The following is a 15,960-nucleotide window of genomic DNA, read 5'->3' on the forward strand; positions in this document are numbered from 1 at the left end:
CACATTTTTGAGAAACTCTGTACCAGGTTGCTTAATTCTCATGTCTACACTATAAAGCTGATTTCATGGCCCCAAGAAACAGGTGAGAAAATGGATGATAAGAAAAGCTGAGTGATTTGCCCAAGCACATGCCCTTAGCAACTAGCAAAGTTGGGGTTCTGCTTCCAGATCTGTCTGATTCCAAACACTGCATCCTTACTCATTCCAAACAAACTTATTAGAGTCAACGACAAGGCATGGAAAAACTAATTATATCTCTGCCCTGATAATGGGTAAGTATGGCAGACAGAATTCTGGAGAAGGAGTAAGAATGGAAAGCAGCATTTGGGGATATAGCTCTACATCCCTTATTGCAAGGAGTCAAAAGACACTGTCTCTATTTCATAAATCAAGAAAGTATACGATAATCCTGCTGGTAGAACAGACCAACGAACAGAAACGTTTTAAAGTTTTAGCAGCAGAGAATGGGCCACAGGGGAGATAATTCTGCTTTTGTGTTGCTTCGGTAAACATTTGAATATTTTTATAATATATACAAATTGCTTTTATAAATTTTGCTTTTCTATTTTATTTTCACTTCTATAATTTTAATTTTAAAAGTACCGACGACAAAAACATAATTAACCTTTTGCCTTTGTGGGAGAAAAAGAGATTAAGTAGACTGTTTCGTTCAAGTCTTCAGAGAATCCCTTCAGGAGGTATGGAGAGACGCCCTCTGAATTCTCTTTCCTACATGATTCTAAGATTTCAAGACACCCCTAGAATCCCCTTTCAGTCACCCATCAACCTTGTCCACCCCCACTCCTCAATCATAAGTTGTGCTTCATCAAAAATTCTCCTTTGGGGTGCCTGGGTGGCTCAGTGGGTTAAGCCTCTGCCTTCAGCTCAGGTCATGATCTCAGGGTCTTCGGATGGAGCCCCGCATCAGGCTCCCTGCTCAGCAGGGGGCCTGCTTCCCCACCCCCCTCTGCCTGCCTCTCTGCCTCCTTGTGATCTATCTCTCTCTCTGTCAAATTAAAAGAAAAAAATTCTCCTTTAAAAGGATTAATAAAAAATAAACTCACACAAAAATAGGCATCATAAAAAGAATGGAAAACAGCAACAGTAACAGTTAATTCTCATAGACAAAGGTCAAGGAGTATTTTGCAAACGGCAATAGTGAACATTTCTGTATTTCATAATGGTCTATATAAGACAATGTGTAAAGGCTGGCTGGAGGAGGCGGGTTGGACACTTCCCTTGGTTCTAAGCAAAAATTTACCAAGCACCTGCTGCATCTAAAAGAACCGGGTGAGGAGCGCCTGGGCAGCCCAGTGGGTCAAGCCACTGGCTCTTGGTGTCAGCTCAGGTCATGATCCCAGGGTTGTGAGATGGAGCCCTCGCTGGGCTCCTTGTTCAGCAAGGAGATTCTCTCTCTCCATTCCCCTCCCTCCCCCTGCTCTTGGGCTCTCTGTGCATGTGCACTCTCTCCCTCTCTCAAAGAAACAAATAAATCTTTAAAAAAATAAATAAATAAAGTAAAATTGCCACAGTGATTATCAGGAAGGAAGAGAATCCTGTAGCCCCTGTTGGTCTACATTCCATACCCATGAGATAGAAATGAGACACCTTTCTTCTGTGCCACATCTAACGTGCATCTGTGCCTTTAATATAATTCATACGTAAGAGTACACTGAGCACCTGCGATGTGTCCACACCGTGGAATAAAGGAAAAAAGGAAAAAAAATAATTTATGGAGTATGTACTATAAGGCAGACATTAAATGATAATAATCATTATACATGTATTTATATGTCTGTGTGGTTGCTTAAAGAAATAGCAGAATAGAGAATTCCAGCAGAAGCCCATAATTTTTCTATTTTTAGACCATCATTCATACAGGGGGATGAGGCAGGAATAGTTTTGCAAGATCTCAGGGAAATGGTTCCTGTGCCTAAGGCACCAGACCAACTCCTTTTTGTCGCTGAGGAGAAGAACATCATTAGATTATTCTTAAATTACTATAACACCACATCCACAGACTTACACCAGGGATGAGAGGGGGCCCTGGGAAACTCCACAAATGGTGTACATGGACCCTTCAGTGGCATAGGTTAAAAAAGTGACAGTTTTGTTTTTTTTTTTAATCATGTTCCAAAGCAACTGGGGGGAGGTGGGCAGAGTGGGTAGAGAGGGTGAGGAGTACAGGGCCAGCTTAGGAATAGAGGCCTAAGGCCAAGCAGGTGTTGCTCGAAATTCAGAAGAAAAGTAAGATGCTTTGTTCCCAGTCATATAGGCCCCTGAGGACAAACGTACTCAATTGAGTCAAGGCCTGTTTATTTTTATTTTTATTAAATGTTTTATTTATTTATTTGACAGACAGAGATCACAAGTAGGCAGAGAGGCAGGCAGAGAAAGAGAAGGAAGGCTCCTTGCTGAGCAGAGAGCCTGATGCAGGGTTCCATCCCAGGACCCTGAGACCATGACCTGAGCTGAAGGCAGAGGCTTTAACCCACTGAGCCACCCAGGTGCCCCAAGTCAAGGCTTTATTAATCCCTACCCTTTATTCAAAGGATGACCTTGTCCCAAGAGGGGAACAGAAAGTCCGAGTCTAATGCATCTGAAACAGAAACAAAGAGCAGGAATGATAGAGAGATAGATGATAAATAGATTGGGTAGATGATTGATAGATAGATAGACAGAGAGATAATAGTGTATAGTATGAGGCCCACAGTTTGGAGGACCCGCCCATGCAGCATTATTCCCCACTCTCTCTCCAAACAAACCCTCCAGATCCAACCAAGGACCCAATGACTCTACACCCTAGGTTCATTCCAGCCTCTTTCCAGTTCACTGCTCCATCTCCTAGAGCCTTAATCCATTCATTCTACTCATTTGTGGAGCAAACTAATAGAGGAACGACTATCACCAAGTCAAACACACAAGGATTCAAATTAATGCCAAATTCTGGATGGATACAGTTGGAACTCCCAGTGCCATTTGGAACAGGAACAATGTGTTGACTCCAGATTATTACTCAAAGGAGAAGGCCCATGACAAATGACACGTTCTGAGGCCATGAGGCCTTAGCTGGGGAAAAGCGTCCTGCTCTCTAACCTACAGGAAATGCTTGGATCAGCAGACACCCGTTCTCATTCTCTTAATTGCCATTGCTCAACCAATGTGTGTTCACGGAAGTTTAAAATAAAGAACAGACATCCCCAAGATATGTTTTAAATTACAAGGTCATTGTCATTAGAAGAACTGCCAATGCTTTAGGAGGAAAGCTCTGTACCCAAAAAAGAACTATCTTTAATTATAGTCATTTTATTTATCCATTTTGCCAAGATCACTTAATGTGTAGCGATGAAGGTAAAATAAAAAGGGAAAACAACAGAGCACAAACCCTCCTTTTATTTTTTAATAAGTAAATAAAGTAAGATGTCTGATGCTGGGAGCTGGAGAGAGGCAGACGTTTTCACTAGCACATGCTGATGCGGACTTGGAGGCAGGGGAAGTCTAGAAGACCTGTCCTCCTTGCAGTTTGTGTCCATTTGTAGCATAAGGACCACTGCTGTCGCATATGTTGAACCTGAATGTTTTGATTTTTTTTAAATTTTATTTATTTATTTGACAGAGAGAGACACAGCGAGAGGGGAAACATAAGCAGGAGGAGTGGGAGAGGGAGAAGCAGGCTTCCCGCAGGGCAGGGAGCCTGATGTGGGGCTCAATCCCAAGACTCTGGGATCATGACCTGAGCCGAAGGCGGACGCTTAACGACTGAGCCACCCAGGTGCCCCAAGGCTTTAAATTTTAAGAAGTGGACAAATCTCCCATCTGCTTTCAGAGCCAACCCATAAACTACAGGGTGATGTGGCTGGCACCAGGTGACAGCTGCCCCAGGACATCTGTCCTTCTGCCTGTCTGCATGAGCCTGGTCTCCACAAGAGAAAGGAGGGGACTGATAGTATCACACTGATCCCAGAGGGTGCCCACGGATCATCAGCACATCCAAAGGGACTAGATGGAATTCCGAGAAGGCTTCCCAGAGGACTAGAAGCCTGAGCCTCCTTCCTGGAAAGAGAAGGCAAATGACCATGGGCTGAGGACCCTGCGAAGGGCCTTGTGCCTGGGGCTTTATCTCATTGATCTCTCATGCAGGCTCTTGGGGAAAGTATTCCTCTCTTCATTTTATTAGAAGGAAATGCAAGGATCACACAACTGTTAAGTGCAAAGCTGAAGTTCAGAACCAGTTCTCTCCAGCCCCAGAGCACTGCCTGCTCTATGGAAGAAAAACTGATCTAGACTGGGTCTGACTCTGCACACGCACATATTTTATTTCAGAAGTGGCATGAAAATGCACACTTCAATTATTCTGCTTTGCTAATCCAATTTTCTGAGTTGAAAAAAAAAAAAAAGTTAGGATTTGAATTAGCTCTTGTCATGGTTCACGATGGTCCCTGACAGCTGGGGGAATCATTCAAAAGCCTTGGAAGCTACCCTGCCAGTTTGACAAGTACCTTGTTCCCTCCTTAAATCAGGGCTCAGTTCTCCGACTCATCGGTTGGATGGCTAGATGCTGGAAATGGTGCCCAGGGGAGAGGCAAAATGTCCCATTCCCAGAATTACCTGAACACAGTGCCCAGGGGAGAGGCAAAATGTCCCATTCCCAGAATTACCTGAACACAAACTAGGTTAGAGTTTGAGGGAACACCCATGCAGAATGAGTCGCACATTGGCTGTGGCAGCAGAAGTATTCACCTGTAGCAGTGCTGCAAGAATCTTTCTGCACTAAAAGAACGGAACAAAGGAACATCCACGTGGCCACCAGGACACTCAGAGCAAAAGCCTTATGTCTGGGGTTGATATTGACAACATGGCTCTGAACCAAGGTTTTCCCCTTTCCATGCAGGTTTTGCTTGATTGTGTTTCCTTTTTTCTCCTTTTTAAAAAGTTTTTATTTATTTATTTAACAGAAAGAGAGATCACAAGTAGGCAGAGAGAGAGAGAGGGAAGCAGGCTCCCTGCTGAGCAGAGAGCCCAATTCGGGGCTCAATCCCAGGACCCTGAGACAATGACCTGAGCTGAAGTCAGAGGCTTAACCCACTGAGCTACCCAGGCACCCCTCTGATTGTGTTTCTAAACAATTCTGTAATAATGATACAGAATTCTCCAGAACCTTTCCACTGAGTGCGGAGCCTTCCGATGTTAATTAACAACACATATCACACAGTTACACACCTGCAAGCACACACACGAGATCCATGAGTCATACAAGGAAAACTGCCGGTCAACATTTGAACATCCTAAAATATTAGTATCAGAGGCCTGATTTGAACCTTTGACCATCTATGTGTTAGTTTACGGACATTTAAAAATGTTTCTGTGAATATGCGTCTCTCAGTTCAAGAATGTTTAGACATGTTCCAGCAGGCATGACTTCAGAGATGCTTATCTTCAGTTACACACGAGGTATAAATAAATATTTGTGGAGGGGGGAGGAAAGGAGTTAGGAAAAAAAAGAAAAGGAGCAGGCAGGCTGGCTCGTCAATGGAAAAACTTAGAATTATCTTCAGACGTCCACAGGAAGAAAAAGAAAAAAAAAATATTCCCAATATCACAAATCACCAGGTATCTTCCCCATATATTAGCCACGTACCAACTGATTTAGGCAAATCTCCGATCCAGTCCAGAGTCCTTTTATTACACTTGATTTGTCTATATAGCCAGCCCTGGTTTAACCCTTTCTGTGCCCCTTTATTGGACCTGCTCCTGCCCAGGAAGTAGCTCCCTGAGTCAAAGGTCCCACAATCCCCTCTGTTCTCAACCCTCACTATACCCCATACCCCCATTACCCAACAATGTGAGGGGGGTGCATCTCGTCACCATCCACCCCACTCTCTAGATGTCCACCCTGCACCACAAATTCTCCATCAGGCTCTCACAGGAAATAATCACATGGGGCTAGAAAGGAAAGAGAATCCTGTGGGATCATCCCAGCAGAAAGAGCAGAGGTCCTTCCACAGGCTGAGACAGGGAGCGGAACGAGAGTGTAACGATACTTTACGTGGTGAAAGTAAACTTCACATTCAGCCAGCATCTTTCCTTCGAGCACTTCATACGCTGAACATGAACTCATTTGCTCTGCCAATATCCCCACGAGATAGATAGCCAAGCAGGCATTATCTTCTTCATTTTCGAGAAAGGATACCCCAGGCACAAAGAGGTTATGTAACTTGTCCAAGGTCACACAGCTAATCAGCATCCCCTATCTTTTGGTGCCCTACTTGAAGTTCATACACCTGTCCCATTATTCTCTTGATTCTTCTCATTTCAGCAACAATAAGATGGAACCAGGTCTCCGGCAGAAACTCCAACACATTAGCCACATGCCTCTGTATCTGCACACTGAATAAATGGAGAAGTTGAAGCATAGGGCGTGAGAGGAGGAGATATCGGTGCCGGCAGTAGAGTCCAAACTGACCCAAAGGAAAAAGGAGCCATCTTCCAAATGTCTGGGCTGCATTATTGCCCCAATTTCAGAGTTGGAAGACGTCTCGGACTACATCTATTCTGATGTAGGATTTCCTTCTGCAAGGACATGTGCCCCTGTGCCATACTTCTTTCGGAGTCTTCTGTTTAGTCATAAAGTTCCAGCACAGAGCTCTAGTGGAATTTGGTGAATCCTTTATTAGCCACATAGGAAAAGGAGATGTTATGATGGACAACCATTCTTCTTATAATCCGTGTTTGGAAGGGATGTATTAATAGCTAAAGTTCGTCATCTTTCATCAAGATTAAACTGTGAATGCTATTTGGTAGGAAGGACCTTACTTCATAGGAAAATCTCAAGCCACCAAACTGCCTCAAAAGACATGTTCTCTTTTCTACCCTTCCTTCCACTTAGAGAGAAATGCACACATGTATTACCAAAAAGAGAAAAACGGAGCACAGGGAGGAAATAGGAAGAATACGACTTCAGTAATTTAAGAAATAATCAACACAGAAGAGACTGTCTGCTGAGGGTTCTGTACCGGGGGGTAGGGAGAAAAACACAATTGATTAGTGATGTCTGCCTTGGGCACAGATTGGGAGAGTGGTGGTACACATGCTCACGTCCCGAAAGTTGTCTAAGCCCCTCACGTCATACCTGGGGGTCTCTCTCAGAAGACAATCCTCCATGGATATCTCACCTTGCTGCATGAGTTGGGCAACAGGAACTGACCATCTTTTCAAGGGTGTTTGCACAGTAAAACACCCTTGCAACTGAAGACACTGTCTCTCTCCTGGTCAGAAGACAGAATTGTTTCCTGTCCACTAAACAAAGATAGAGAACATCCGCCTCCTGAAGCCATTCCAGGAGAGTCACGTCTCCCTCTCTCCAAGAAGACTGGCTTCCGTTCCAGAGTAAAGGTTAAGGTTCCTTCTCTCTCCAGAGGGGAGGGTAAGCAGGTCACCAGCGGCCCGAGATAAAATCAGTTTCCTAACCTGGCCGGGGTGGGGTGCTCTCTTTGACACACCCCACCGCATGCAGGCACCATCTGGCCCTCCCACTGCCCTGTGGGAATCAGGACTCAGAGAACAGATGCAAGTGATTGCTCTGGTTTCGGCTTTTGCCGGAAGTAATCAATGCTCTTTGTCTCTGACCCTGATCTTGTATCTTCTGTCAATATATATACTGACGTCAGCACGTGTGTATACATTTACACATGTGCTTATACATGTATGTGAATACACGTGTGTGTGTGCATGTGTAAATGTGTGCGCGTGTGTCTATGTGCTGTGCACGGATGTGCGCGCGTGCATATGTTCCTCACATGTATGTGGCACGTGTATACATACTGTATCTGGACGTTATGTACACGTACATACACTGACCACGTCCGTATGTAACACATGAAGATGCACGTAAAAGCAGTGGACTACCTTCCTGGCTGGCACACAGGCTACAGTCTTAGATTTTTAACAGTTTTTGACCTTAATAATTTTATTCTTTTCAATTTTTTTAAGAAAGATTTTATTTATTTGTCAGAGAGAGAGAGAGAGCACAAGCAGGGGGAGGGGCAGGCAGAGGGAGAAGGAGACTCCCAACTGAGCAAGGAGCCCGATGCAGGACTCGATCCCAGGACCCTGGGATCATGACCTGAGCTGAAGGCAGAGTCACCCAGCTGATGTCTGAGCCACCCAGACATCCCTGACCTTAATAATTTAATCCTCAGTTCAATGTTCTTTCCATTCACTGCAATGTATTGCCAAACTCTATTTTGATCCTTTAGTCGAAGGACCCACAGTCTCCTCTGCTAGTCACAACCTCCGCATGGCCCCATCATGGGACAACGTGAGGGGGTCATGTCTTTCCCCCATTGGCCCCACACCGCACCACAAATGTTCCACCAGGCAATCACAGGAAGTAATCCTGCGGGGCTTGAGAGGACAGGCAGGCCCCTGTGGCATGGCCCTGTCTGAAACAGCCGAGGCCCTTCCAGGGGCTGAGATGGGGAGCAGAATGGAAGGGTGAGGATGTTTCGTGTGGCAGAAGAAAGAAGATGAATGAAACCGCGAGAGCTGGTCAAAGGGAAGAGAAAGTCAGCCAGAGAAAGGAGGAGGCAGACACCGGAGCATGCCCAGAGAAAGCAGCATGAGGACAGAACAGCATTACAGAGAGAGAAAATTAGTAACATAAATTTTAAAAGTGTGAAGTCATAAATAGTGTGAAAAGTCCTTCCCCAAATGCTTGAGTCATTAAAACAAAACTCCGCACATACGCATTTTCATTAACATCCGCATTTAACCCAGAACGCAGGCAAGAGCGCCAAGCAAACCTATTAACACAGCTCATTCTATTAACACAGGCCCACCCTGACCGGCCTCAGGGAAGCGCACCTGAGCAGCTTTCTGGGCCTTTCTTAAGAGGTTTGTTTCCTCTCCCACTCTTCCAGAGTGGCTGTCTCCAGGAGCGTCTGATTCGAGGTTCCCTACAGGAAGGGAAGAGAGGTTGTCACACGCAGAAAGACAACAGGACTGTTTGCCCCGCGATGTTTACAGAAGACAGCCCGTGCCAGACACGTCGCCAGCGCTGCTGACAGGCCTTCGAGAAGAGGCAGGACGGACAGCGGAGGCCCCGCAAATGCGGCGCCGGTGAATGGTCAGCCAGACATTTGATGCCCATCATGAAATTGTACTTGCAAATTCATTCATATTGACGAAGAGAAGACCAAGGCTTTCCTGAACTAAAAACATGAAACTATAAGACAGAAGAGGACTGATGTTCAGCGAGCAAAGCCTGGAAGACGGAGAGAGCGCGTGAGGGGTCGGACAAGGCTTGAGGAGCTAGCGCTGCTCCAGGAGCTGGGTTTTGCACAAAGGGAGAGAGAATAATCCCCCCCTGGGGAGAGGGGGTGACCATCAGCAGGTCTCTCAGCACATCAACGAACCCCCAAGGGCCTTCCCTGCGGAATGGGGACAGTGGTACTCATCGACTTCACGGGGCTATGGCTTGGAAAAGAATAAAAGTGTTCTGAAGGCACTTGGTAAATATAAAGTGCTGTACAAATGGCAATAATAACGTCCGATTTTATTTAACGTCTTCATTAAGAACTCGGAGTGGAGGAGGCAGTCCGTTAATGAAATCTGCAGAGAGTTCCCGAACTGGCAACCGCTGGGCTCGGACAAGCAAACAGCCAGGGGAGGCCGTGCACAGGGGACAAACGTTCAGGAACACAGGTCCAGTCCCCTCCTCAGTGGTCAACCCGGCCCTGTGAAGGGGCCTCCGGGCGGGGGGTGGGCAGCTGAGGGAAGTCATCCTGGCCTCCTCTTTGCTCCCAGCCCCCATGGTTATCCAGGTAAAATCAGAAGCCCATGAACATCCAGAAAAATGTGAAAGCTATCCCAGTGTCCATTCAAGATGTGCCCAAAATGTCGGGAACGTCTCCCTCCTAAGTCTTGGTGGTGGCAGGTCACAGTTCAGGACCGTGGTACAGTTACTGGGTGGTCTCTATGGGAAGTTGGTGACGACCCTCTCATGAGTTGGGCCTGCAGGCTTGGCTTCCAAGACACTGCACCCTCCCCGGCCTTCTGTCTTCAGTGAGAAAAAAGGTGCAAGATTCTAAGCCCACACCTGGACCTGTGTGTGCACCAGAGCTGAGATATCAAAAATCCACCTTGAGAGCCTATGGCTATGCCCTCAAGGTCACCCATAGAAGCCTGTGGCAGAACCCCAACTCCTGATCAGGGCTTACGGGTCTCTGACCTTGCTCATCTTGGTGGCCTCACCTGCCACCACACCCACAGGAGAGGTCCTAGCCAAGCTGAGCCATGGGCCGCTCCTTGACTGCAGATACACACTGTTCCCTCAGCCACAAACATGCTTCTTTTCCCTCCTTTTCTGACTAAACTGACATACCTTTTTGGTCTCAGCTCTCTCAGAACTGCAGTGTGAACATACGTCTACCATGCCCCTAACTTTCTCATCAGAGATCCTGACCCAACACTTGCTTACTGAGTACCTTCTCTGAACTAGACACTGTCTCATTAAACGAGACAGACACATAATTCCAGCCTCCTGAGAAGGAGTAGTTCTGAGACCTGCTCACACATTAGAACCACTGGGGAAGCTTTGAAAAAAAAATAAAATTTAGTGTGTCTGGAATGGGACCCTTAATAATGGGTATATTTTAAGACAGGGGTTCTCAACAATGGCAGTCTTTGGAAGTACTTGGGAAGATTTAGAAAATACCAATGCCTTGGGTTCCCACCCCAAGGCCAGTTAGATCCAACTGTCTGGGAGTGAAGCCTGGACCTACGTATTTGCTTCCATTCCCAAGAAGATTCTAATGTATGGGCATGGTTGTGAACCAACGGTTAGAGGGAAGAAGAGACATTAAATATTCATTCTATTGCTAAGATCAGCCTATTTACCTATATCCCTGCTAGTCTATGAATTCCTCAAAAACAAAGATCTTATCCAAGATACTGTTTCCAGGACATGTTATTATACTAGCACACAGTAGGTGATCACTAAATATTTACCGAAAGAAGGGAGACAACTTAACTACATTGGCTTGGTTGTTGTCTTAGGGGGCTAAGGCTGCCACAGCAAACTATCACAAACTAGGTGGCTTAAGCAACAGAAACTTATTGTCTCATAGTTCTGGAAGCTAGAAGTCTATGATCAAGGTGTTGCTGGGGTCAGTTTGTGCCTTCTGAGGGCTATAAGGGAGAATGTGTTCTATGCCTCTCTCTACTGTCCAGTGGTTTAGGGGCAATCAGCATTTCTCGGCTAGCAGAAGCCTCAGCCCCATCTCTGCCTTCAGCCTCATGTGGTGTCCTCCCTGTTGTACATGTCTGTCTCTGTATCCAAGTACACCGTTTTTGTGAGGACACCACTCATACTGGGTTAGGACCCATCCTAATGACCTCATCTTAACCCGATCACCTGCAAAGACCCTATTTCCAAAGAAGGTCACCTTCACAGGCACTGGGGGGGGGGGGTTAGTAATTCAACACCATCTTGGAGGTCACCACCAAACCATAACATTATGCTGGAAGAAGGAAAGGAGGGAGGACAAACTCTTAAATATATTAGTTGAGTGGGATGCTTCCTTATGCTGGATCATGGCTCTCTGACTTGACCTCAACCAGAACATTTTCTAGAAGCTCTCTCTTAAGCAAAAAGGCACAAAGTAGGCTGGCCCTTTGCAAAATGATGAATTAGCAAAGATTGTCCACTCTCTCTCCTCCCAAGGCACCTTACCTATATTCCAGCTCTGAACGGGCTTAAAGAATTTAGCTGTCTGCTACATCTAAACAGGGAGGAATAGACTTCTGTATAAGAGACAACATGATTTATGTAACGTATTGCCCTCTTGGGGATACTGGAAATTTAACTGAATAATCATGGAGGAAAAAGTAAAAATGCTATCAATGCCCCCAAAGAATAAATCCATAAGGTTGAAATGTAGGTATTTTGTCAGGGAAGGAAATGGGGGGGGAGGGCAAAGAGGACTCCTTGGTCACACCCTCCCCATCTGACTCACCCTCCTCGTCTGAGACACATAGAGCCTTAGTGGAGTTGGCCTGCTGAAGGTTTGTTCTAGGTTACTCTAGGAGAGAGAAAAATTCTAGAAAATGCTTCCACTCCATATTCTATCCTGATGCCATCAGTGGTCAGTTACCATATTCTGGGATGTAGGTATTTATATGTTTTATCCTAATGGAAACTCAGAACTTGACCTATGCTCACCATACAAGTTGGCTTTATTCTTGAGGTTTGCACCTAGAAGCAAAGCCTCTCTGGGCCTGGCCTGGTGGCAGCCCCTCCTGGACATGGCATTAGCCCAGGTGTTGGCTCCAGGGCCACTCATGAAAAAAATCTAACTGTCATTTCAGCTGCAGCCACCAAGCTGGGGTGTGGGTGCATAACAACTGACCCCGATTGGTAAAGAAACTTTTTTACATGCTTTTGGGGACTAGAGTTTAATTCAACAAGTTCTCAGCTGCTCAACTGTTCTCACCAAGGTTTTCAGCCATTCTAAACTCTGTTATTTATGACTGACAGCTGTCACGGGAGATGACAGCATAGGGGATATAAAAGATTCTGCATATATTCTTCAGAGCAAGGAAAAAGTATTAGTCTGGGAGTCGTACAGCGCAGATTCTTGACCTGGATCTGTCACCAGCTGGGTGCTGTCGGGAAAATCACCTCCGTTCCTCTCATCGTCAGTGTTCTCTGATGTTAAATGGGAATAATAATGGCTGAGCACTCTTCTAAACTCTATACATGTACTGAATTACTTAATGCCCCCAACAGCCCTAGGAGATAGTTCTATAATATTTCTATTTCAAATATAAGAGGAGGAGCACAGAAAATTAGTTTGCCTGAGTTCACACTGCTAGTGACTAGTGAGCGGAGATTTGAACCAGGTAACCTGGCTCTAGCTTCTTTTCCCTTAACTGCTATGCATAATAATGGCATATTAATAATAGCAACTACATCAACAGAAGTGATGATTAAATGAGATAATGTACATAAGAACTTGGGAAATATTTAATAAACGTTGGCTGCTTTCATTCTATCACGGAGTGGGGTCTTGATATGTGTAGGGTGGGTAGTTTGATGCCCTCTCCAGAGTTGTCTGGAAATCTTTTCCTGAGGACATAGTCCAGAGTTTGGTAGATTTCACTGTTTCCCAGACTCATTGAAGATATGTGAAAAGGACAATACCACATGAGTTTAGAGAAAAGTGTCTAGTTGAGCTAACGCACAGTCTCATTCTGATGGCTGCAAGGTAATGCTGGTCTTAAGAATAACCAGAGTAAGCAGTAAGACTTTCTCATCTATAGCCAGCTCCCCTATCTGGAGGCTCCCCTGCAGGAAGTGCTGCCATTTTGGCTTAAGACCTGCCCTCTCTTTGCCCAGGCAGGGCACTTCGAACACAAATGCCCAGGAGGTCTCATCTGCCACAGTGTAAGTTAGTTCATTCCAGTCTTTTTTTTTTTTTTTGGCAGGGGCAAATCGTGTGTGTGAGCTATGGATAATTACATAGGGAAAGAGCATGGAAGGAAAGGGTAAAACATCCCAAACTTGGCCTGTTTCTCAACTTGGGCGTGCACCATCCTGGTTCCACGCCCGTTGATCCTGCTTCTCATTTCAGTCTGTTGTGGAAGGCAACGCAGGGCACAAGGTGGAACTAAATTTACAGGAAACCGTTCAAGTGTCCGGCACCAGGCAGTGTGGTTTCTTCAGCATCCCTCCCTTTCATCCTCGTGGTACTGAAATGTGGATACACTCAACCCCACACCCACCGACAGCTTGGTTTCGTTTTAATGGGTAAACAAAGGCCAGGGAGAGAAATAATTTTCTAAGGTCCTATAAGCTGTAATTAGCACAACTGGAACTAGAACCCAGGTGTGCCCATTTCTCAAGCTTGTCCTTTGTGCCGCCATACACCGTCCTCACAAGTCACTCAGCCTCTCAAGGCGCCAGGTCCCCTGGGTGGCAGGGTGGGAGACCCAACCAGGGAGAAGGCACATAACCCTCTAAGCCAGCCCTGAAAGAGCTCCCGCTCCTTCAGATGCAGAGCTCCAGGTGGGAGAAGTGGCAGCAGGTGAGCAAAGGCCCCAAGACTTTGCACATCTGTTCTCTCTCTCACACACACACACCCCAAGCACCATCATCTGAAGCATGGACTCTGCCAGGCCCCTGTGTGGTTGAGAGAAAAGTTATTTACAGCAAGGTCTGGCCTCTCGCGCCACCGTGTAATTCCAGGCAATTGCACTTCCAAATAGATCTTTTTGGAGAAAATCAACAGTGGCTTTACTTCCAATCTACTGGAAAATGAAGTCCTGTGAATGTGTTACATAAGTCCGCAGCAGGCAAAGTGAAGAGTGCAGGAGCCCACAGCTCTGCCAAGACAGGGCAAGGCTCTGGTCTCTTCCCTTCCACCCCACGAGGGGCCCCTTCCCACCTGCCCCCCCACCCCTCCCCACCCTACTCCATTGTGGTGCTATGGCTCTGTGGAGTTGACCAGGGAGCCAGCATGGAGCAAGGTGTGAGCGAAGCCTGCCAAAACCTTCCGTGGGGCTTCTGGGGAGAAGTGGAGAGGCGCGGACCGAGCTGCCCAAAATGCCCTGGGAGGGAGGGCCAGAGAATGCTTGCTGCCTCACCCAACCACAGTCCAACGTCACGCAGTGCAGTAAGAGCCACGGCACACCACACACCCGGCACACAACCACGCAAACACATGCGACACCTGTGCCGAAATCCTTTCTTCTTCTACTTCTCAATGTTCGCTTTCCATTATAAAAGTAATCAAATCTCGGCGTGCCTGGGTGGCTCAGTGGGTTAAGCCTCTGCCTTCGGCTCAGGTCATGATCTCAGGGTCCTGGGATCGAGCCCCACATGGAGCTCTCTGCTCAGCAGAGAGCCTGCTTCCCCCTCTCTCTCTACTTGCCTCTCTATCTACTTGTGATCTCTCTCTATATATCAAATAAATAAAATCTTTTTTAAAAAAAAGTAATCAAATCTCACTGAAGAATATTTTGAAAACACAGAAATACAGAAAAATTAAATTGCCCGCAATCCCACCACCCAAACACAGTCTTTTTTAGCATATTGATGGACTTTCCAGCCTTTGTTTTTATCCACACTTGGCTTAAAAAGATTTTTCTGATGCTCCTTCCAGAAGGCCTCAGGCATTCACCTCTGAGGACTCCTGCCAAAATGTTGACTGACGCACACCCAGGAGTTTCAAAAGGCTAGATGGTAAATTGATTGGCTGGATAGACAGCCAATAGTTCCTTAGATTATGGAGAAGAACTCTGTAGGGGAATAAAAAGAGCACTAAACTGGGAGTCAGAGGTTCATTCCAGCCCCATTTCTACCATTTTGTGTGTGTTGTGGGGGGAGGGGCATTTCTACCATTATTGACTATAGGACCTTTGGTACATCAGATATTCCTTTTTGGGCCTCACTTGCCTCATGCACAAGAAACAGAATTATAGAATAAATTAGGAGTTTGGTGAATAGGTTCTTGTGTTTCTTATATTTTCTGGGAAAATCACTTGCTCGTCCTGTACATTAGTATTCCCTTCTGTACAATGGGGATATTAACACCTAAGCTCCAAAATATCTCATAGCTATTCGGAGGGTCAAATTAAATGGTGCATGCAAAAAGGCTTTGATAACTGTATATAATTATAAAATTGAGAGCTATTATTATGATTTTAAAAATAGGGGAAAATACCCATGGCACATATCTTGTGAAAATACAGGGAGAGAATAAATGTGATATTACTATAAAATAAATAAAACACAGTACAGGTGTGTGATCCAGGGAAGAAACAAAGAGAGAGGTGCTTTTCCATTGATAAGAAATCTGAAATAATTGTGGGGGTGGGGGGGCATGGGGGCCAGGGTGCCCTGGGAGTGAGGAATGAAAGGATGCAAAGGAAAGTGGTGTTTCTCCTTTCACCCCCTTTGTC

The 15,960-nt window shown here is 45.8% G+C and overlaps 1 protein-coding gene across 26 annotated transcripts in view; it reads right to left on the minus strand.

Moving 5' to 3' along the window:
• Window positions 1-15,960, minus strand: part of NRXN3 (neurexin 3) — a 1,600,055-nt gene that overhangs the window by 1,319,085 nt on the left and 265,010 nt on the right. The gene's annotated exons all lie outside the window — the stretch shown is intronic.

Source organism: Meles meles, chromosome 6, assembly GCF_922984935.1.
Source record: "Meles meles chromosome 6, mMelMel3.1 paternal haplotype, whole genome shotgun sequence".
In the NCBI taxonomy this organism is placed as follows: Eukaryota; Metazoa; Chordata; class Mammalia; order Carnivora; family Mustelidae; genus Meles; species Meles meles.